A 21,386-nucleotide genomic window follows, 5' to 3' on the forward strand; every position below is an offset into this window, starting at 1 on the left:
CTGTAAACTGACGCCGTCACATCTAGGTGTGTCCCCAGGTGGCAGGCCCCTCCTGTCCATCTGTTCTGCCTGGATAGCCCCGGCCCCAGTCGGGGTGCCGTTTTCCAATGTAGCCAGCCGCCCAAAACTGCTTAGTAATCCCTTGGTGCCAGGGAGACTCATTCCTGGGAGTCATGTCCCATGCTGGGGGAAGGAAGTGAGTTGTTGTGTTTTTTTTTTGCTGAGTTTGGTGTAGAGAGGGGTCATATTTGAGTAACAAAGAGGCTTTTCAGGAAGTACGTCTTAGGCTTTAAGTACAACTAGGCAGTTTTATATTTATATGAATAAGTTTCATAAGTGCCAGCATTAAGTTTGAGAGCATGACATATTGGCCTTTTTTCTTTTATTAGGCATGGCTTATGTATTCCAGAGACTTTTGCCATTTCATTTGAGAAAGCAGCAGGACTTCCCCAGAAGGGAAGCTTAATATTTTGTTAGCTGCTCTGTGGACCTCTACCTATAGAGAAAACATACCTACGACAACACGAATACTTTCATATCCCACCACAAAGTGTGCTTGAGGTGCGTTTTCCCCCTATAGCCCCCTACCATCAATACCCTGTGCGGGTGACGTGTTTGGTCCAGGTTCTGAAGAACATTAGCATATTTGCATTCTTAGCCAAATCCTCAGCCACCCCAGGGTTCGCTGAGGCACCCGGTTTATACCCATTTTATCTTCTAGCTTTCCCTCTAGCATCCCCGGACGTCGCTGTGGGGTTTCCACGTGCACGGTCCTTGCGGGCCTGGTAGAGGACCCGACGCGCTGTTGGGATAACTGAAAGCCTCGCTGACCGCCTGGGACGCTACGGCTATCCTCGCCAGCAGGAGAGGGCGTGCGCGCCTGGACACAGAGGCTGCTCAGGAGACGGGGCAGTGCTCTGCGTGTAGCCCCAGAGGCCCTGCCACGCTGAGGTCCTGCCCAGGGCCGGGAGGCTGTGTCCAGCAACGAGGGCGGGGGCTGCCGGGGGTCTCCCGTCCCCCCTGCTGCAGCTGGGGTCAGAGCTCTTTCGAGCTGCAGCTGCTTTAGCGCCTCCTGCCCGGGCGGCATGATCAGGAGGCCTCTGCCCCTTCCCGCCGTGCCTTAGAGGAGGAGCCCGGGGCCGTCCCTCCGCCAGCCAGCAGACCCTCAGGAGCACGCTGACAGCTTCCTGCGCGTGTGGAGAACAGGCCTCGGTCTCCGCCCGGATCGCAGGGGAAAAGAGCCATAATTTGCACATTTCAATACATTTTGCTTTTATAATATAACGGTACATCTAGAAAACACTATATAAACCTGAAATGGTTCATGAATAAATTTCCATGCTCTACGTGCGGTTCGTATTCCATTACTAATATAACAAAATGATTCTGAGACCTTCTGCAATTGGCAAAAGAAAAGTTAGGGCTGGTTCCATCCCCTGTGGTTAAATGAAGACGTCCTTCATCCATTTTGCACTATTGCTGATCTGTAGATTTTTGGCACATCAAAATAGCTCTCCCGGATGAACAGCACGGATGGGGAAGGGTAACTGTTTTCTTTCTCTGTTCTGGCTTGGTATTTTCTTTTCCTCTCTACTGTATCAATCCTATTACAACAATAATCCAAAATGCACCCTTGAATATTTCCATCTTAAAAAACAAACACCCCCCGATCCCACACCTTTTAACTCCTGCCCCATTCCCATGAAGCCTGCTCACAAGCTTAAACTTGTCTGTGCTCACCGTCTCCACTTTCTTTCCCACATTTTATGTTTCACGTAAACTTCTTATTTTGGAATCGTTTTGGATTGACAGAAAAGTAGCCCAGGGCGTTTCCTTGGAGCCCTGCAAAGGCTCTTCCCTCTCCGGGGACTGTTTGTCTAAACTAAGACGCCCCAGCTGGCTTCAGCCTCCCAGCTTGCCCAGGATCGTCCCCTCCGTGCTCTCCTTCCTCCACTGGCCATGGTGGCCTGTCAGTCCCCCTTGTCTGTGACCGTGGGATCTGGAGGGTGACTGGCCAGTGTCCTGGAGAACGATACCCCCCAATCTGGGTTTGCATTGATTTTCTGAAGGTGGGGCTGGGGGTGACCCGAGAGGACAGTGCCCCCCTCAGCTGTCATGTTGGGGGGCCTGATGTCCAGCTGGCATCAATGGGGACGCTGACTTTGACCTCCACTGAGAAGCATTTATTCCTCCTTCTTTGCTCTGATCTGAGAAAACGAGTCATAAGCCCACCCATCGAGTGGGGGCTGGGGGAGAAGGGGTGGACTGCACGAAGGCCAGGTTTTCAGACGGCAACCCAGGAGGGCAGGGACCCTGCCTTGCCAGGCCGTCCCCCAGCCCCGTTGATTTCCAGCCCCTTTCCCTGCTCCATTTTCGGCGTGTCTCTTACCTCTCCACGGCCTTTCATGCCTGGCCTCGAGGAGAAACGGGGCAAGCACTTACTGCATGGAGGACTGGAAAGAACGCTCCTTTCTCGCTTCCCCAGGCCCAAGCCCCTGTTGGGTCAAAGTTGCTTGGTCCACTTGGCTGCATAAAATGATGACACGTCGACCCCCATGGCAGCCGGGCAAGGTGGGGTTGCATGGAAAGAAGGATGTCTTGGACCCACCGTGTGGCCTATCCAGGGTGGACGTAGGAAAGCCTCTGCTCCTCTGGGCATCGCCTCTCCCTTGCCCCTGCTGTGTCAGTCAGGGCAGACTAGGTTGCGCTGTCATAACAGACATCCCCCCACCTCCGTGCTTGACGCAGTGAGGGTGGCTTTTCTTTGCTCCGAGTCTGCTGGGCCTGGCTTGCTCCTCTCAGGCGGTGCCAGCTTTCTTCTCAGACTCCGAAGGCTTCCATCTTGAGACTCCTCTGCGGCGGCTTGCTCGGTCGGTAGAGGTGGGGTCTGGCTGCGGACGAGGGGTTGGTCCAGCTCTGGACGAGGGGTCGGTCCCGCTTGGGACGAGGGGTCGGTCCGGCAGCAGACGAGGGATCGGTCTCACAAGGGGTTGCGCGGTTCGGCTGACGGGGTCGCCCGGAGAAGCCGGCGACGAAGGGGTCGCCCGGAGAAGCAGGCGACGAACTGGGGACAAGGGAGGCCAGGCCCTTGTCGGGGGCTCTCAGGACTGGAGGGCGCACGGCAGAAGAACTACCACGGAGACAAGGTAAACACGCAAGTCCACTTTATTGAGGGAGAGGCAACAGTTTTATAGGGGCTGGGGAAGGCTGATTGGGCGAAGCCACGCCCTGTTCTGATTGGTTGCCGGCGAAAGGTCAGTGGGCGGTACTGGACGGGGGAGGGGTGGTGGTTAGGGATTGGCTGTCGCTATTGCTGGGGGAAGGGGCAGGGTTTAGGGATTGGTGGCTGCTGTTGCTGGGGTGGAGGGCAGACTGGAGTTTCCCGCCCACGCCTGGCTGTTGCTGCTGTCGGGGGAGGGGAAAGGGCAGACTGGATTTTTCCGCCCACGCCTGGCTGTTGCTGTTGTCGGGGGAGGGGAAAAGGGCAGACTGGAATTTTCCGCCCTGCGCCTGCGCAGGGAGAAAGAAGGCATCGTGTGGCGCTATCTGGGAGGAGGGGCGGCCGCGGAAGCATGGCTGCCGAGAAGGGGAGACCCGAGGGCACTCTGCGCCCATGCCGAGCTCCCTTCAGGGGTGACGGTGACCCCGCCAGGCCAGCAAACCACACTTCAGCCCGAGGGGTGACCGCATTTCCCCCTTCTTTTCAAATAAAGGACAGGATGGCAGCAGTAGCAAATAGCCGAGGCCCAAGAGGCAGCAAGCAATGAGGGAAGCGGGGCTGAAGAGGGAGGTGAGTATGCCGGGGATATAAGTGTACAATTTGGGGGGCGGTATCTTGCCGTTGCAAGCAAGGGTGGCCAATGTCCAATTCTTGTTGATCTCGGCGGCTATAAGGTCTATCTGCTGTTAAAAGTCCCAAATGACAGCGCATTACAGGTAGTTGATCTCTTCTTGGTGGCGAAGAGCGGTAGAGGCAGACTGTGTGATGGTCTGGAGGATCACAGAGGTGAGGACAAGTCGCATCAAGGCACCAGCGACGGTGGTGGCGGCAGCGTTGGGAGTGGTGGAGACGTAGGCGAGGACAAGAAGGCCAAGGTCTCCACGGGCGCGAGAGAGGCCGATGTTAACGGGGCGGGCCGACATGGGGCGGCCCAATCTGCAACACAATGGGGGTTCAAACAAAAAAGGAGGGGGGCGGGGGACAAGAAAGGACGCTTTGGATGGCTGAGAAGAGGAGTGAGGTCAAGACAGGAGGAAGCTCCGCAGAAGTATGGGAAGGCAAAAGCAGAAACGTTATTAGATGCTAGAAAGCAGGCCGCGGGCTGGGGAAAGCGGGTTGCGGGCCGTTTAGCGGGGCTGGAGCTGCTTGAGAGCGATGGTGGCATGGGGGGCCGTGGTTACAGAAGACTTGGGGCTGTTTCAAAGAGATCTTACACCGGTGAGTGTCTAGGAGACCGACGAGGGCCCGAACTTGTGGGGCTTGCTTAGCAGATAGGATGTTACCCATTGCTAATGGCCTTTTGGAGCCGATAAGAAAAGGGGCCCTTACCTTGAGAGCACGGCGATGGGAGCCGAGGTGCACAGTGAGACGAGGGGTCGGAGCTGGTGGGGCTCCGACGGTGGTCGCGGGCCAAGAGAAGGCCCCGACGAGGGGAGGGTGGAACGACGAGCAGTGGAGCAAGGCAAAGGGGAGCAAGCGCAGAGGGGAGGAGGCAGAGGTGAAGGCAGGGGTGGAGGTGCTCAGGCACGTGCTCCTGAGAGTTTTATTGGCGCCTCTTAATCATAGCGGGTCGGTATAAGCCCCCGACATGGAAGGAGAAAGCCATCCAGCGATTCTCCCAGACCGCCGTGGATCATATGAGGTCACCAAGGTTCAGGAGCAGCAATGCAGAGCGAAAAGATAGGGGTGAGAAGAGAGGAGAGCGTAGGGCTATGGTAGGGTTACTTCAGACGTGCAAGCACGCGCTCCCGAGAAATCCAAGGCTCCTCTTAATCATAGCGGGTCGGTATAAGCCCCTGACATGGAAGGAGAAAGCCATCCAGCGATTCTCCCAGACTGCCGTGGATCGTATGAGGTAGCCAAGGCTCAGGTAGCAGCAATGTTGCACGAGAGAAGTCCCAAGGTGAGAAGAGAGGAGGGGGGGGCCGTCAGGTTATGGAGTGAGGCTGTGGTGGAGTTGCCTTGCCCCACGTTGGGCGCCAGCTGCGGCAGTTTGCTCGGTCGGTAGAGGTGGGGTCTGGCTGCGGACGAGGGGTCGGTCCAGCTCTGGACGAGGGGTCGGTCCCGCTTGGGACGAGGGGTCGGTCCGGCAGCAGACGAGGGATCGGTCTCACAAGGGGTTGCGCGGTTCGGCTGACGGGGTCGCCCGGAGAAGCCGGCGACGAAGGGGTCGCCCGGAGAAGCAGGCGACGAACTGGGGACAAGGGAGGCCAGGCCCTTGTCGGGGGCTCTCAGGACTGGAGGGTGCACGGCAGAAGAACTACCACGGAGACAAGGTAAACACGCAAGTCCACTTTATTGAGGGAGAGGCAACAGTTTTATAGGGGCTGGGGAAGGCTGATTGGGCGAAGCCACGCCCTGTTCTGATTGGTTGCCGGCGAAAGGTCAGTGGGCGGTACTGGACGGGGGAGGGGTGGTGATTAGGGATTGGCTGTCGCTATTGCTGGGGGAAGGGGCAGGGTTTAGGGATTGGTGGCTGCTGTTGCTGGGGTGGAGGGCAGACTGGAGTTTCCCGCCCACGCCTGGCTGTTGCTGCTGTTGGGGGAGGGGAAAAGGGCAGACTGGATTTTTCCGCCCACGCCTGGCTGTTGCTGCTGTCGGGGGAGGGGAAAGGGCAGACTGGATTTTTCCGCCCACGCCTGGCTGTTGCTGTTGTCGGGGGAGGGGAAAAGGGCAGACTGGAATTTTCCGCCCTGCGCCTGCGCAGGGAGAAAGAAGGCATCGTGTGGCGCCATCCGGGAGGAGGGGCGGCCGCGGAAGCATGGCTGCTGAGAAGGGGAGACCCGAGGGCACTCTGCACCCATGCCGAGCTCCCTTCAGGGGTGGCGGTGAGTCCGACCAGCCACCCTATTATGGGGGCAGCGGCTTGGCCTGCCACAGCCGCTCCCCCGCCAGGCCAGCAAACCACACTTCAGCCCGAGGGGTGACCGCACTCCTCCTCCTCATTTGTGGTTTCCAAGTTCTCAGCAGGGGCAGAGAAAGCGCAGCCGCACTTTCCGTGCTTCAGCCAGGAAGCAGCATCCGTCCCTTCTCACGGCCCATTCGCTGGAACCGCACCAAGAGTGTGACCCCCGGAGGCCGGGCGTGGCGGGGCTGCGGCAACCGTGGTCACTGTCAGATGCGGGGCCCACACCCACCCCGTCCTCTCGGCCTCGTGCCAGGTGTGGGGCCCGCCGTGTCCCCGCTGGGAGCTGTGCCACGCTCCTAGTGGCACCCGGTCATCTTCCATGGATGCAGAGAAGGTGAGGCTGGAGGTCAGAGGCCGCCTTGTACCTGGACCCACATCCAGGGTGAGTTCCTGGTTTTGGCACATGCCCAAGGTCACTGCAGGCAGAACTGGTAAGTCAGCACTGCCCACTGGTAAGCCAGGACTGCCCACTGGTAAGCCAGGACTGCCCACTATAAGCCAGCACTGCCCACTATAAACCAGGACTGCCCACTATAAACCAGCACTGCCCACTAACAAACCAGCACTGCCCACTATAAACCAGGACTGCCCGCTATAAGCCAGCACTGCCCACTAATAAACCAGCACTGCCCACTATAAACCAGCACTGCCCAGTAATAAACCAGCACTGCCCACTATAAACCAGCACTGCCCACTAATAAGCCAGCAGTGCCCACTAATAAATCGGGACTGCCCACTGATAAGCCAGCAAGGCCCACTCTGCAGAGTCCCGAAATGACCCTTGAAATCCCAGGCGTGAGGGGATGGAGAGCTCCTGGGAGCGGAGCCCGCAGTGCCCGGCGCACCCGCTTCCATTACTCGGCCACGTCTCTGAAAACAATTGCCTGCCCTCTCCCGGCTCCTTGGCCTGGCAGGATAAGCACAGAGCAGACCTCTCGGGGCTGCCGCCTGAGATTGGCAATTTCGAGAGGTGACAGGGAGGCCGATGGGAGATAATGATGTCGGAGAAAATAGATAATAGCGTTTCTGAGAGCAGCCACTGCATGAAAAGAGGCCGACCCCTCGGACGAGAGGCCGCGGCCACCTCCAGGCTGATGGCCACGCAGTGCCGCGCGTGCGAGCCGCAGGACAAGCAGGGGCTGCGCTGCCCGCCACTGCCCGGTGAAGAGGGACGTCGAGGTGGGAGGATGACACAGAAGTTCACAGGGAAATGAAACGAGAGCCCGGCCCTGGGCAGTGGGCAAGAGCTCCCGCCCCCCACCCCCAGTGCTGCTCGACGCTGCGTCTTTCCCACTGCTTGTCGGAAAATGAAACATTGTCCATTGTCCTCTCAAATAGAGCTCACTTGGAGGGCAGGGAACTGGGGGAGATGCCAGAGCCGGGCAGGCCCTGTGCTGCTGGGCGCTGAGGGGAGGTCGGGTCAGCATGCGGGGAAGGCCGGGCTGTCTTCTGCTTGGCACCCCTTTCCCCCACCTCTGCTGGCTTGGGAGACACAGAGGTTCTCAGGGTGCCCTCGCGTCTTCAGGAGGAGGGACCTTTGAAGCCGTCTTTGGGGGCACTTAAGGTGAGAAAGGCACGGGCATAAGAATATGTTATTTCTGAACCTCAGAGAAAACGAAAAAACAGAGACACAAGTTTGTGCGTGGTACCCAATAAAAGCGAGCCTTGCGAGACTGCACGGTGGACAGCTGGGCGTCGCCCCAAGCCTGGCGGAGCGAGGTGTCATCTGTTACCTGCCTTTGGGGCATGGGCCTCCCCTGATGTGCACTGGAGGCCTGAGCGCCGACAGCATCCGCGAACAGACGCCCCACCCCCACCCCCAGGCAGGCCTCCGGGAGCCGGCGCTGGGCCGGGGCTGCAGCTGAGCGGGGAGGAGAGCACAGACCCACTGTGTCCAAACTCAGCCAACACTCCGTGCTCACCAAGCCACCCCCGCCCCACGCCCTGCCCCGGTCCCCTCTTGTCCTGTCTCTCCGGCTTTATTTCTAGGGCACTCACAGCGGTGACCCCATGCAGCTGGCGGGTGTGCCCAGCATCGCATCCTCAAGGTTCTTCCACGCTGTGGCAGGTGTCAGAACGTCACTCCTCCTTAGCCCACATAGTCCCGTCGCACGGATAGCCCATGCTCTGTGGGTCCGTTCATCTGCTGATGGACCCTGGGGCTGTCGCCGGATGGAGACTGCTGCTGTGAACGTTGCATATGCATGTCTGGCTGAGTCCGCGTCCCCAGTTTCCTTGGTGATACACCTAGGAGTGGGATTGCTGGAACATTTGGTCATTCTGGAGCTTTCTAAGGAACAGCCACACTGCGTCCCACAGGGGCTGTACTGCCGTCGTTGCCAGCTCTCTGTGGTCGAGTCCAGACTTCGTCTCTGCATTTCCCAGCCTGCTCTGAGCACTGAGCCATCACCAGCTCTCGGGCGGGACCTCGGCCTCGGGGGAGCAGCTGCTACAGGGACCAGCCTGCAGGTCTGCACGGAGGGGTGAGGGCCTGGCCGGGAGGTGCGGTCACCGCGGGCTGATGCTGCTGCCTGTCTGGGGAGGAAGGCCGGACCCGGGGACAGGAGGCTGGATGCAGGGCCTCCCCTCGCCAGGGCCTGGTCACCCAGTTGCAGGGCCGACGGGCTGTTGGTTCTGGTCTGAGACCAAGGTCCTTCCTCTCTTCTTCCCTCCAGAGCTGGTCAGCTGCCGCGTGTCCCCACACAGGCCGCTCACGGCGTTGTCCTCAAGGTCGGGCGGTTAGTGGCGCCTGAGCTGACCACGCACCGTTTTCATTCAGCCTTCAAGAATCTGCCTCCCATAAATCCTGGAGAAAGAGGGTCTACCTACCAGAGTGGGCTCCAGACTGGAGCAGGCCAGCTCTCTGCCACCCCCTGGACTCGGGAGACACTGGCCTGGGAGAGACGCTGAGTGCAGCAGCTGTCAGGCGGGTCCAGCTGGGCCATGGGTGGCCCGAGGCACCCCAAGGCTAAGTGCAAACAAAGGCCGGAGCAGAGCCGAGGTGCCGCGGCCTGGGGCTGCATGCCCCTGTGCCTCCCCACCGAGCTGAGGCTCCTTTTCTCCTGTCACAGAGGGTGGCCACCACGGCGCTTCTCAGAAGGCAGAGGGTCCAAGGTGATGGCTACGTAACCGTGTCGGCGCCAAGTCAGAGCACGATAAACACGCGCTGCTGTGTTAGTAAGAGACCCAAGAGCAGAACGAGCAGAGGACGAAAGCACCGGCCGTGAGCCTCCTGTCCCTTAGGGAGAAAGCTCAGAGCAGGGAGGCGTCTAGCAATGTGCCGCCATCTGGAGGCGTCTAGCAATGTGCCGCCATCTGGACGCCACCTGGGCTTCGGCTCCTGCTTGGGAAACTCCTGCCGTCTCCTGCCCCTCTGCAGACTCTCAGCCCAGAGAGGGCCACGAGGGCGAGACAGCCGGCGCCTGCCGCCGCCCTGAGGAAAGGATGAATTAGTGACACGTCCTTCCAGGGTGCCTTCTGCTCTTACAGAGCCAGGGGGTCTCCTGGGGCTGACCTTGGCCACGCCTGTCTTGTGCTTTGGTGTTTGCTTAGCAGTGCCTGGTGCAGTTACCCTCTCCCCAAAGCCTTTTCCCACTTGTCATCAGCACAGACTCTCCCGAATTCCTCCTCATTTCTCAGTTTCATCTCACTTTACTTCTCTGTCTGCCCCACTCCCCTAATGGACGTACGTGTCATCCTTCTTTTATCTAAAGGAAGATTTGATTTGCTAATCTTGTACTGAGGATTTTCTACTCTATGTCCATTAGGATTGTTGGTCTCTAATTTCATTTTTTAAAACGTCTTCATCAGGGTTTGATATCAGATTACTCTGGCCTCATAGATTGAGTAGGAAGGTGTCTCCTTGTATATTCTTTGAAAGAGTTTCTGTATAATTGATAGTATTTCTTCTTAAAATGCATGATAGAATTCCCTAGTAAAGTATGTGCCTCTGGCATTATTTTATCGTAATTTTTTCTCAGATTTTTCATTTCTTCTTATGTCAGTTTTGTCATGTTTTTCATGTAATTTTCTTACTTGATTTAGATTCAGAATTTATTGACATAAAGTTGTACATAATTTATTATTCATTTATTATCTTTCTGGTATATGGTTAAATTCCCTCATTCTTGATCAATAATTAGTGATTTCTAACTTTTTATTTATCAATCTGGCTAAGAATTTATCTATTATACTAATGTTTTCAAATAACCACTTTCTGACTTTGGTCATTTTCTCATTGCGTTTTCTATTTCATTAATTTCTACTGTTACCTTGATTATTTCCTTCCTTCTACTTTCTTTAATTCAGTTGGCTTTTCCCCTAACTCCTTAAAGTAGAGTTACATATCATTGAATTCATGCATTTATTCTTTTTAAATCTAAACATTTAAACTTGCAAATTTCCCTCTAAGCACTGATTTATCTGCATCCCCCAATTTTAATGTTTTTATGTATTATTATTCAGTTTAATTTTTTCCAATATTCCTTGTGCTGGTCCTCTCTGACCTGTGAATTATGTAGCAGCAGATTTTTAAATTTCCAAATATATGTGTGTTTTTATATAAATATTTGTTTTGATTTCTATTTTAATTCCCATGTGACTAGAAAATAAAATTTGTACAATTTCAGTCATTTGAACTTTATTATTATTTTTATTTATTTCTCTCCCCTTCCCCCCACCCCAGTTGTCTGTTCTCTGTGTCCATTTTGCTACGTGTTCTTTTTGTCCGCTTCTGTTGTTGTCAGCGGCACTGGAATCTGTGTCTCTTTTTGTTGCGTCATTTTGCTGCATCAGTTCTCCATGTGTACGGCACTATTCCTGGGCAGCTGAGCTTTCTTTCGTGCTGGGCAGCTCTCCTTACGGGGCGCACTCCTTTCACATGGGGTTCCCTATGCGGGGGACACTCCTGCGTGGCACAGCACTCCTTGCGCATCAGCACTGTGCATGGGCCAGCTCCACATGGCTCGAGGAGGCCCGGGGTTTGAACCGTGGACCTCCCATGTGGTAGACGGATGCCCCAACCAGTGGGCCAAGTCTGCTTCCCCATTCAAACTTTATTAAGACTTGTGTTAAGGCCCATCTTGTGGTATATATTGATTACTATTCTGTGAGTACTTGAAAAGAATCTGTATTCGACACTTTTCTTCTGTAGTGTTCTATAAATGCCAATTAGTTAAAATATATTGATATTTCAAGTTAGGGGTTATCTGCCTATCCTTATCTACCTATCTATCTACCTAGCTAACTAGCTAATCTATTTTTACCATACATGTTCTGTTGATTACTGAGAAAGGACTGCTAAAATCTATGACTGTAATTGTGGATCTATTTCTTCCTTTAATTCTGTAAATTTTGGCTTCAACTATTTTAAGTTCTTTTGTTTGGGATAGTGGTACCTACACATGAAAAATTGTTATTTTTATTATGAATTGATATTTTTCATTATAGAATGTTATTCATTTTATCAACTACCTCTTGTTTTAAAGCCCTGTTTGTCTGATATTAATATAACCACTAGTGTTTCCACTATCTTTTGCTGTCTTTGATTTTAGCTTATCTGGCTCTTTGTATTTAACCTGAATGTTGTATAAATAGCATATAACTGAGTCTTGCTTGCATCCGTTCTAACAGTCTCTGACTTTTAATTGGAATGTTTACTTCATTTATATTTAATGTAATATCTGATTTGATTGGGCTTAAGCCTACAATTTTTCTTTTTGTTTTCAATTTCCTCCATTGGGTTTTTGTTCTAAATTTCCCGTGTTATTTTGGATTGAGTATATTTTACTATTCTTTTTTTTTCCCCTCATCTACTGGCTTACTTCTGGTTTGTCTTATTGAAGTGTGTTTTATCTATAATAACACATACTTTATGCTCCTTTCAGTTAATCCATGATTCCATCCCAGTCCCCATTTATGCTGATCTGCTTTCTATGATTAAAGTTTTGACTTTTTAAAGAATTTCATATAAATAGAATCACACAGTATTTGGTGTTTTGTGTCTGGCTTCCTTCGTTTAAGATAATGGTGTTGAGATTCATTCATGTTGCGTACATCAGCAAATATTGTTATTCTTTTTTATTGCTGTTCTATTGTAAAGATATAAGAGACTGTTTATTCTTGTATCAGTTGATGGACATTTAGGCATTTTGGGTTCTTTGCAGTCTAGTTATTATGAATAAACCTATATGGATATTCATGTACAAGTCTTTGTGTGGGCATATGTTTTAATCTCTTTTAGATAAACACCTAGGGCTAGAATTATTAGGTCATATGCTAAGTGTATAGGTTTGAACTTTATAAAGAAAATGCTAAACAATTTTCAAAATGACTGTCTATTTTGCATTCTCACTAGCAATTTATGAAAATTCATTTCTCCATATTCTTGGCAACACTTGGGATTTTTCAGTCTTTTAAAATTCAGCCGTTCGAGTGGGTATGAAGTAGTTTCTCATTATGGCCTTAATTTGCATTCTTCTAAAGTCTAATGATTTGGAACATCTTTTCATATGATTATTAACCACATGTTCATTTTCTTTGGTAAAGTATCAGCTCACTTTTTGTGCCCATTTCTAAATGTTTTGTGTGGCTTCTTAATATTGAATGGTAAGAGTTCTGCATATATACTGGATACAAGTTTTTTGTTTGTTTGTTTTTAATTAGATATCTGCTTAGCAAATATTTTCTTCTTGTCTAAAGCTTGCTTAGTCCTTTTCTTGTGTGTTTTGAAGAACCAACATTTTTAATTTTGGTAAAATCTCTTGTCATTTTCAAAAAAATTTAATATTCTAGGTTACAATCTCAAGAAATCTTTGCTTAACACAAAGTTACTGACCATTTCCATTGTTTCTTTGAGAAAATTGGGAGTTTTAACACATTTAATTCTATAATCTGCTTCAAAATGATTTTTGCACATGATGTAAAGTTAGGGTTGAGGTTTTTATGCATATGAATGTGCAGTTTTTGCAGCACCAGTAGTTGAAAAATATCATTATTTCCCTTTGAATTGCCTCAGCACCTTTGTCAAAAATCAATTGGCCACCTTTTTCGGGCCCTGTTTCTGGGCTTTCTATTCAGCTCTATTGATCTATGTCTTTCTTTACACCCATCCCACCTTGACTTTATTACTGGAGCTTTATAGTGTGTCTTGAGAGCCGATAGAATATGGCCTGTGGCTTTCTTCTATTGTTTTAAAATTGTTTTGGCTCATTTGCACTTCCATATAAATTTTAAAATCAGCTTGTTAATTTCCAGAGAAAACCCCGATGGGATATTGGTTAGGACTGCATTAAAAACATAAATCAATAGTTGGAAACTGATATTTTAACCGTGTTTATTCCTCCAATTCACGAGGATGGTTTCTCTCTCACTTTACGTAGGTGTTTGGGGCAGGCAACATAGTGGTCCCCTCCTAAGCTGTCTGCGTCCTTGTCTCTGAATACACAACTGTAGATGGAGAAGGCACTGTGCAGGTGTGTTTCAGCCAAGGACCTTGAGAAGGGGCAGTTACCTCCATCATCCAGGTGGCACCAATCTAATCACCTGACTTTAACATCAGGCAGCTTTCCAGCTGTGGGCTGAGGGAGCCGTGCCCACGGGTCTGAGTTCTGAAGACAGAGGAAGGGGTGATGAGCTGAGGAATACAGGGGGTCTCTAGACAGCTGATTCTCCCTTAGAACCTCCAGAAAGGGATGCAGTCCTGCTGGCATCTTGATTTTAGCCTGGAGTGACCCATTTCAGATTTCTAACCCACAGAACAGTGAGATAATAAATCTGTGATGTTTTATACAGCCACTGGGTTTGTGGCCGTTTGTTATGCAGGAATAAGAAACTCGGACAATCAGTAACTCAGTGTAACTAACTGAAAGAGAAAAGGGCCTGTATTCTTTGGGAAATAAATGAATAGAACAAAACACAAAGCATACTTCAGCTGCCAGTGTGCTTTTCTACAAAATGTCTGAAATACGGCAGTACAAAATGCATCCATTTTCTCAGTTTGGGTTTCTCAGTCTCTCCTTATCCTCATCAGCATCCTCGGAAGATCAACACATCTGTGAACTGTTCAGCATAAAATACTAAGAAAAGATCCATCCAATGCAGCCCTCGTGGGCCGCTGCTGTTCTCTTCAGGTTAAGCAGCTGAACCCTGGATTATATCTGTTTAAATTGAGTTTCTCAGAGCATCTCCCCCCCAGCTCCAAAAAGGGTGACGATGGCCACAGAAGACAAAAGAGACTCAGGGATTCTCCACCGCGGTAGCATGTGTACACATCGGGTGCTCAGTAAGTGCATGAATTCAGCTGAAACGTGGTCCGTAGGAGCCAACGCCTACTCCAGAAACGGATGTGGAGAGCTTTCTCCTCCTCCCACTACAGGGACTCGGAGTCTCCGAGCTTGTTGTGAGAATGCAAAGGGGAGGCTTTTTTTTTCTGATGTTGCTTATTATCAAACAAAGGAAACATTATTTAAAATTATAAAAGGCACTCAGAATCAGTCCACCCAGAAAAACACGTGTACACGCGATCCGTTTCCGTGCTGTCCTCTGGGCTCGCTCTTCTTTCATCCGTGCCTAACGCACGGATGTGCAGAAGCCGCCGGCACCCAGCAGAGGCACAGCTGAGCTCCCTCTTCTGCGGCAGCACTGTCTCGAGGCCGCGGACCGCGGGGTGATTTGACGTGAGGCTGAGCCTCTGTGGGAACGCGCGTCGGTTGTCCAGGCGCAGGCCCTGGCCGTGAAGTCTGGTTACACCGCTTGCTGGTTTTTTCAGGTACTGGGGCCGGGGCTTGAACCCGGGACCCGTATGTGGGAAGCCGGCGCTCCATCACTGAGCCGCTTCCGCTCCCCCAGCTGATGATCTCTGTTTGTTTGTTGTTTGTTTTGTTCTCCAGAGGTTCAAACCCAGGACCTCGTGTGTGAGAAGCAAGCGCTCAATCGCTTGAGCTGCCCCTGCTCTCCACACTTGCTTTTTGGCAAGTTGATATCGCTTTTAACGATAGTTTCCTTGTTTCTAAGATGGGGTTAGATAATAATACCTACTTTGTAGTGCTGCTGGGGAGATTAAATGAGAGAACCCGTGTAGGGCATATGTAACCAATATTCAATAAATGTGCATTCATTTGCCTATTAAATGTTTATTGAATGCTATTATATGCCAGGCACTGGGAAAATGCTTTGAACAAAATTATGTCCTTATTCACATGGCAATTTCCTTGTAATTAGGGAAAAGTCAGGGAACCTGCTGCTGATTTGTTGTTGTTATTGACAATAAGTGATGTGAAAGAAAGTCAAGCAGGGCTCCTCAGGCGGGGGCGGGGGTAGCAGGCCACATAGTTCCTGGCTCTTCCCAAATCCCACATAAAAACGGTCATCAGAACAACGGGCGAGTCTTGGGAATTTTGAAGATGCGCCTTCTGGTGTCTGGGACCACGAGGGCACGGTTGGGGCACTTAGCCAGGAGGGCCTTGCACAGGGGACCTCGGGAGAGCAGGCCGGGCCAGGCCGGGTCAGCGGGTGGCCTGGAGGCTCACCTCAACCCAGCAGGGGCTACTGAGTGCCACAGCGGAGGGCATCAGGAGCCGGCGGGGGCCACCGTGGCCAAGGATGATGGGAGCGTGCCTCGATAAGGATAAGGAGCTGCAATTGATTGAAATCCATCGGAAATGTTTAGTTAATTAAACAATGGCATTAAAACAAAACTCATTGGACACCTAGTGGATGACAGAAAAAATTCATTATTTTGAAAGTTAGGTAAATCAAGCAAAAGTATCCAGCCTTGGTCAAGACAGAGTAAACTCTACAGGGTAACCAAAACACACGTGCGAGGATGCATCTCCTTATAAGATGATTTTACCTATTAAGGAAAACAAAATGGCAACATTGAAATATCACTGTTTTTTGCTTCCCATTGACTTAGTGGATCTGGGTATTTAGCGTAAATAACTGCTAGTATAAGAAAAAAATGAATGAAAACCAGATACCATGTGCTGTGGAAAAACTAACCATCCCGACAGGCTTGCCAGGGTGGACAGGAGTCCAGTGAAGGGCCTGGACCTGCTGCTACTCGGAGGAAGTGCAGAGGAGCATCTAGAGGATGGCTTGAGGATGCGGTCAGCGAAATCCAGACCACAGGAAACTGGGAATCAACTGATCAAACGGCCCAGCTTTGGCAACAGCTAAATTATAAGGAAAATAGAGGGATGAGAGGTAAGCAATTTACAAAAAGAGGCATAAAATCCATATCAAGTCAGTTTTTAAAAATTGGGTAAGGCTAAGCTATCATGTCTAGGGATATAGACTTGGGTGATAAAACTGTAAGTACAAGGGGGTGGCTGCCCTAAACGTCAGGATAACAGGGCAAATTGTGTCATTTCCGAGATGCAAGTTATTGGGGAAAAGCAAGTTTTAGGGGAAAAGAGCTCTTCCCTGTTGGGTGAGCTAATGCTGAGGGTCTAGATACTCAGGAGAGGTGCGGGGCCAGCGTTCAGATGGCCTGTGTCCAGGGGCGCTTTGGCGACATCCTGCCTTGCTGGCGCTACAGGAACCTTCAGAGCTTGGACTGCACAACTGGATGCTTCTGCCCTGACTCAGGACTGAGCTTTTGACCCTTGAGCCATTGGCCACGTGCTGCAGTCCAGGCAGCTCCAGGGGGAAAGGGCAGCTCCAGCTGGACAGGGGCCAAGAGAGCCACCAGCAGGGGCTGGAGAACCAGCCTGGCAGGGGGAAGAGATCTCAGATGAAGGCACTGGCCACAGGGACCTTGGGCCCAGCCCCACGACGGGTGAAATGAAAGGAAGCCCCAGCTGTGGCTGTTCATCCTCGGTCGCGGGGGGCCAGTGGGTGACTAGACCAGAGCTGCGAAGGGAGCGACGGTGATGGGAAGTCCTTGGCGGAGTGGGCTCAAGAGGGATGGGGGGTGCAGGCGGTAAAGACATGCTTGTGAGGAGTCGCTGCAAGAAGGAACAAAGAACACCAAGTATTTAGGGAAGGGAATGGCCCCAGTCTTTCCTTGTCCCTCCCTCTTTCTCCCCCACCTTCCCTCCCTCTCTCCCCCCTCCTTTCCTTCTCTCTGTCTCTTCCGTCCTTCTTTTAAAATGGCGCTTATCACATTGTAGGGTATGGTGGTGGGAACATGAGAGGTTTGCTGATAGGAATGGCCCAAGCAGCTTTTGCTACCTCGTATGGGTTCTCCAGGATCTTTAACCTTCTTCCTGGTGTTGACTATAGGGGATTTCGACCTTGTCCCTGCTAAAAGCCTCGTCTCTGAAGGCCGCCTGCGGAAGAAGGAGCCCAGCGTGGAGGGCTGGGATGGAAGAAGAATTTGTGGGTGGCAGCAGTCTACACCCGTCTCTGTGAAGAAATGATCTCTGATTATTTCTTTGGGGTTAGTCCTTGAAGTGGGCTTGAGAATCAAAGTGTGCACATTGGGGGGGGGGGCACCGCTCTGCTCTCTGGGTGCAGTGGGGAGGCTGGGAGAATGCGGGCAGCTGCGCCCTTCGCCTTGAAAAGCGGCTGTGCCGCCCCGGGCTTCCTTAAATCGACTGCTTTGAGTGGGGAGTAAGGCGCCCTTCTCCCTATCAAAGGAACCAGAAATTTCCCAAGTGGCTGTTTAAAAGCTTCCTTGGCCTGAAGCTTATCTCAGAAGCGACTGTTGACAAAAGCAGTAGTTAAAGCACTCAGAGGCTTTCCACTCAGGGAGCTTGCTGCTCCGTGAACTTTGCAGTGCTTTTGAACTACTCTTCTAACTCCTTTGTAGTTTATAAGAGAAATACATTATTTAATCTGATAGCATGTAAGTAACCATAAAACTCTCTTTCAATACCAATATCATTTCAGAAAAGTACCGAGTCCTGGAGCCGGGTGCTCAGCCCTGGGCCCCGCAGCCAAGGCTTGGAAAGCCCCGGGGTGGAGAGCTGCCGGTTTAAGCTTCTGGAAGTGCACAAGCGGTTTTACTCTGGGTAAGGATATGGGTCGTCGCACACGTGTCTGGGTCACTTGGGAGCAAGCACGGGGTTAACGGGCCTGCGCCTTCTGTGAAGGTCCCCTGCCGAGGCAGGGCTGGCCACCGAGGCCCTGCGGGCGCGGCCTCTGGCCCCAGGGAGGCTCGCTGCCGCCCCCGCGGGCTCCCTCCAGGCAGGCTGGCCTTCCTGCTCCCCGATGACCCACCTTCTCGCCCCCAGCCTTCGCCCCTCCCACACAAGCCCCTCTCTGGGGCTTGAGACCTTCTGAGCCTGGAGCCCAGGGCTGCACACTTCTTGGCGTCCTCCAAGGGGGGCCTCCGTGTCCCCGGGGGTCCTGGCTGAGTGACATCGTGCACTGGGCACGCCCCGCCACTGGTTAAACCTGTGGTCAGGGAAGACAGCGGCGGGGCAGCGTGCAGGCCGCGGTGGACCGCCGGGTGGCCCTCTGCGGGGACGCACGGATGGAGGTGGGGGCCCGCCCCTGGGGCGCGTGGACCCTCCTCCAGGCAGAGGCACCGAGCTGGGAGCATGTAAGAGAAAGCTGAGCAGGTGTGTGCAGGACACGTGGACAGACAGGCGGGCTTCCCTGCCGAAAGTCTACCTGGGGGTGGCTAAGGAGGAGCAGCAGCGCACGGCGGGGTGGGGTGGGCGTCCGGCGGGGCCGACTGTCCCTGAGGAAAGGCTGGACCCTGTGTGTCCCTCTGGGTGGGGATCGGGGAGGGGGCTCCCTGGCACCAGGGGCGACGCAGAGGCTGGAGAGAAACGCTGCTCCCGAGGGAGCTGGAGCGCAGTGCCGGGCCCCACCTGAGCGCCCACGCTGTGGCTCGCCCCGGCTGCGTGGCCTGGTGCGCGAGCCGTGGCCTGCCGACAGATGCTGACGGGCCACCTGTGCCGCGCAGGGCGGTGGGCTGGACCGCCTTTCACCACGGAGCGGCTGGACGGGTAGCTGCGCTGACACGGGGCACCAGCCAGGCCCGCGCCTGGCCCTGGATCTCCTTGTGCCCAGTCTGCCCCGAAAGCCCCGCCGCTGCTGGGCGGAGGGCGCCACTTGCCCCGCATGGACGAGGCCCACGGGGCCCCGCCGCCGACCTGGGGCTTCCCCTGTGGCACTGAAGCCCACTATGAACGGGCCGGGCCGTGAGCGCACCTCGAGCCGCGCTCGGCGTCCCCAGCGCCCAGCCAGGACCCGGCCGCGGGGCTCTCCCGGTGGCCTGGCTCGCGTTGCGTCCCGCAGCGCATTCCGCAGCAGTCTGGTCCACGAAAGTTCTGGGTCACGCCAGAATAAAGGAACAAAAGCCCATTCAGCCTTGCTGACGGGGCCTGTGACTCAGAAAGTGAGACGTCCCTTCCAGGCTCGACCCGCTGTCCCCGCCCCGGCGACAAAGGCCTTGTTGATGAGGGCCCTGAATGGGGGCTGGTGTCTGGCTTTGCTCTCCGTGAGATAAATATTCATGTGGGGAGGAGAGCAAAGGGATGGAGGTTCAAATACAGGGCACGCTTGTGCAGGGCCTCCAAGCCCTGGAAGCCGCGAGGCCCCCTGTGCGTCGTGAGCTGCGTGCAGAGTGAGCGCCTCCGGTGTGCACCGAGCACCTACGACGCCCGCTCAGAGTGGGCGCTTGTGCCAAGAGGGGTGCGAGCAGGCCGTGAGCAGGTGCGGTCAGCCCACGGAGCTGCTGGGAGGGAGCACAAGAAAGCCTACAGAATTCCTGCACATAGTAGGTGTTCTGCGCGTGACGTCCTACAGGGGAGCCAGGTGGCGCCGCGACATCGTCCCTGACCTGACAGCGCTGAGAGCTGAAGCCGCTGGGAAGCACGGCAGCGAGAGCTCCCGGCTCAGCTCCACCACGGAGTCACCATTCCTGACCTCGCAAGAGAAAAGAGCTGAACACCGAAAACGGCAACTTTCCTTGGACGACTGGGAGAACTGAGGTTGCAGGACCCCGTGCCGCCTAAGGCTGGGGGAGACAGACACATCCAGGAAGGCACCCCAGATGCACTTCCCTGGAGCAGGAGGTGCTGGGGCCTGAAGAGGTGGCATCACCCAAGTGGGGATTTTGGTGAATTTCTGGAGGCTGGGTGTGGACCAGCGTGAGAGGGAGACGCTCCTGGGGATTCAGGCTCAGCGGAGACCCGGTACTTTATTGAGTTTTACCGCCAGGAACTTCACAAGGTTCTCACATGAAGAACAAAGAAAAATTCCATGTGTTTCTGGCAAGGGGAAGGGGAAAATCCCCATTTTGAAATATGCCAAGAGCAATTTCCATAACAAGCGCCACATGAGTAAGGAAAGAAAATTTTACCTACTGAGCCTCATCTAGGTTGGAGGATTGGGTGACCCAACTCCAGTCCCTTCCAGTCTCTGAAGAAGGGAGAAGTGCTGAGAAGTACTTGTAAGATGGCAAAGGACTGGGGTTTAGTCATAAGAATATAGGATGCTTCTACTCCCCCCAAATTTACCACACCTACAGGACCCAACATAATAACAGGGAATTACAGCTGAGAGAACTGAAAAATGCAAACTCTCTCTGATGAAGATGATCTGGGGAAGCCTGAAATCAACAGGGCACACAGAGTTAACATTGCGGCATCAATTCTTACTGAGATTTCTAGCCTGCCGGTGTTCCCTAGAGACCTCAGACTTGCCAGTCCCAGGAGAGCCAGTTCTTAACACAAATAAATAAATAATTAACAGACCTCCCGTGGTTCTCTTTCTCTGGAGAACCCTTTGATGCAGCACTGGTGTAGGGTCATCAGACAGGACATTTAATACAAGTATGCCTAACATGATAACCACTGTCCTTCTCCTGGTGGAAGAACAGACAACAGGCAATGGCAGATGGATACTGCATACCCACAGAAGAAACCCTCTAAGAAGTGTTCAGAAGGGAATGCTGGGAGGCAAAAATACAAGAAATGAAGAGTGCCTTTGATTTTAATGGGCTCATCAGTGGACTGGTCCTTGTGGATGAAAGTATCCATGTACTTGGAGGGAGGTCAATAAAACTTCCCATCCTGAAATGAAAAGAGAAAAAAGAAAAAAAAAAAAAAAACATAAGAAATGTGGGACAGACAGTAAAGGTGTAATATATGTGCTATTGGTATACCAGAGAAAAATAAAAAGGAGAATGGAGCAGAAAAAATAATTGCGGTAATAATGGCTAAGAATGTTCCAAACTAAATACTAAAACTGGCTCTAGATATATCATATTTAAATTGTTGAAAGACAAAGACAAAGAGGAAATCTTGAAAGAAGCCAGAGGAGTAAGTATAAGGATGACAGCTGATATGGTATCAGAAGCAT

General features: G+C 52.6%; 1 long non-coding RNA gene across 1 annotated transcript; it reads left to right on the forward strand.

The window, feature by feature from the left end:
• Positions 1-14,700: 14,700 nt before the first annotated feature.
• Positions 14,701-21,205, forward strand: LOC101415856 (uncharacterized). Its single transcript, XR_189020.4, has 4 exons — positions 14,701-14,895; positions 16,139-16,331; positions 17,352-17,508; positions 17,961-21,205. It is a non-coding gene; the product is annotated as an uncharacterized lncRNA (long non-coding RNA).
• Positions 21,206-21,386: the final 181 nt, after the last annotated feature.

Source organism: Dasypus novemcinctus, chromosome 12 (assembly GCF_030445035.2).
Source record: "Dasypus novemcinctus isolate mDasNov1 chromosome 12, mDasNov1.1.hap2, whole genome shotgun sequence".
Taxonomy (NCBI): Eukaryota; Metazoa; Chordata; class Mammalia; order Cingulata; family Dasypodidae; genus Dasypus; species Dasypus novemcinctus.